Raw genomic sequence first — 2,463 nt, forward strand, 5'->3', positions numbered from 1 at the left:
ATGCTACACAGGACCAACTACGTTATCAGACTTAAGGCTACATATACAAAGCCTTGTTAAAATGACATGCCAACTTCCACCTCATTTATTTGAACTACTTGGTTACATTTAACACTTTGACAAATGTAACCCAACAAAGCCAGTATACCTTGACATGACTGCCATTACCTTGTGGTCATTAGCTGCAACAGTGTGCACGGATGGACTTGCAGGGAGAAGAGTAGTTTAAACACATCTTCCCAGTTTAGAAAACTACAGAATGTAGAAAACTACAGAATGTACTGGCAGTTGTGCCAACATGTTGAAATATAACTCTTAAGTACTAACTTTGTGGGCGTAAGCAAAACTAAAACACATTAAATGGGCCAATTAAATCCAATAGCCTGGAATAATTAAAACAGAAGGGACATGCCATACAGTGCCATCAAGAAGTAAAGATCCACATGAAGTCATGGTTTACTTTTTTTTATTTGCATATAAAACTGCATTTCAGAATGGACATACAAAACAAATTCACTGCTTGCTATACAAGCAGCTCCCATAGATGTTAAATCCTGCTTTTCCAACACCACTTCGTAGGAGACCACAAGTGCAGCAGATGAGAGCCCCATGCTGACATCAGGACAAGTGACACTTCCCTTTAACTTGACAGTAATAAAGGGGATGTAGGGCAGTGGATGGGGGAAGTTTGTACATTTCTTGTTCAATGATACCGACGGGATACACGGGTGAAAAAAAAGGGCAATGCTCGTGGACTGTACAGTGCATAGAGGAGGTCTTCATGAATCTGCTGCCTTCTCCGCTTCGATGACTGCAAGAAAATTAAAAAAAAGCATTAGGGAAACATCAAGTATGTGGATCAAAGATAAGCTTACTGAATAGTTTATACAAACCTTCTTTGGTGGGCAAGACGTTTTTCTCTTGCGTCTCAGTCTTCTTCAACTGGGCCTTGTCAAATCCAGAGATCTCTGTCATGTCTGGTTTATCAGCCATGTTTGCAGGTTCTATAGAGAGACAGTGTACATTAGAGTCAGTTTCTCAAAACCATATGTGCCAATGCTAATTGGCTATGAAGTTAAATTAAGAAGTGGTGGGGAAATGCTGTAGGCCTAATTGTAAAGGGAAAACCTTTGACATATGTAAAACCTGTTACTTAAACCGTTGACTCAAGGTCATAGATGACTAGTTTTCGGATTAAACTATGGCCCTAAAATAGAAAGTTTTTTTTTTTTAGTTTTTGCAATAAACTACTGATGTTTCGATCCAATCAATATGCTGCCAGCTGCATGCGTTTGAGGCTGGAGGAAGCATTGTGCAGAACCACCGCCCTACTCTGAATCACCTCAAAAGAATGTTTGAATCGATCTGCTCTAAACCCATTACCTTAAACTTCATTGCAAGCGTGTATGTGAAACCAGTGCATGTTACCACCAACACACGCGTTTACATTTCCCCCATAAGTTTCTGCCCTAGTCGACATTCAAGTCAGCCCATAATATTAGAGATAAGAAACCGAGCGGCTGTACAAACAGCCCATCCCACACGGCTTGATTTTTAAATCCAAAGCCAAGTGATTAATACACTATAAACCAGTGGTTACCAAACACTGGGATCCATCTCGCGATTACATTTTCCTACATTTTGTCATCATCTAAACGTTTCATGAATTAAAAAAAAAAAAATCTTCTATTGAATTTATGAAATAGAAAAAGTAGTTAAAAATATTTTCACTAGTTTGGGTCCTGGGGAGGCATGACATTTTTCTTTTGGGTCTCGAGCTAAAAAGTTTTGGAGCCACTGCTATAAACAGTAGTCATGCAAACAATTTGAGTATCTTGAATAGCTTCTAGAAAGACATTTTAACAAGAAAACTTTAGGTCAAAGCAGAATATAAAGGATATACTCACATGAGTAGGTGGTCGGCGTGTATAAAGTCCTGATGTAGCAGATGCACAGAGTTTCAGACGAGTGACGTTAGAGCCTTCAATCACACCTTAAATACCCCGCAGTATGCAAATCAGTGTTGCCAGGTTGTAGGAGCGAAATAAGCAATCAGGTCTATGAAAACAAGCCCAAAAGAAGCAACTGCCACATACCGGATATTTGAAAATAGACGATCTACAAGCTCACAACGCAGTCAGGATGCGATCATGCGACACGTTGTGCGCTTTTAGATCTGCTATCTAAAAAAAAAGAATCTTGGGAAAAAAGTGAAACATTTTGAATGTTGAACTTTTTGCTACACAAATCTGGCACGGGGGTCCCTAGGCTAGGGGTCCCTGACCTGGCACAAAATATTTTCAGATGTGGGGTCCAAAATACCAATTACATATTAATTTGGGGGTCCTTGCCATGAAAATGTTTAATAACCACTGGTTTAAACAACATTTAGGAAGGAAGACCAAATAAGCAACTACCATTTTTAACTAACGATATTTACAAGCGACTTTACAGAAGAACAAG

The 2,463-nt window shown here is 39.3% G+C and overlaps 1 long non-coding RNA gene across 1 annotated transcript; it reads right to left on the minus strand.

The window, feature by feature from the left end:
* Window positions 1-449: 449 nt before the first annotated feature.
* LOC311064520 lies at window positions 450-1,993 on the minus strand. Its single transcript, XR_014602709.1, has 3 exons — window positions 1,908-1,993; window positions 894-1,004; window positions 450-811 (listed from the first exon to the last, which is right to left on the minus strand). It is a non-coding gene; the product is annotated as an uncharacterized lncRNA (long non-coding RNA).
* Between the last annotated feature and the right edge of the window lie 470 nt (window positions 1,994-2,463).

This window comes from Gymnoscopelus microlampas (assembly GCF_963454915.1).
Source record: "Gymnoscopelus microlampas genome assembly, chromosome: 17".
In the NCBI taxonomy this organism is placed as follows: Eukaryota; Metazoa; Chordata; class Actinopteri; order Myctophiformes; family Myctophidae; genus Gymnoscopelus; species Gymnoscopelus microlampas.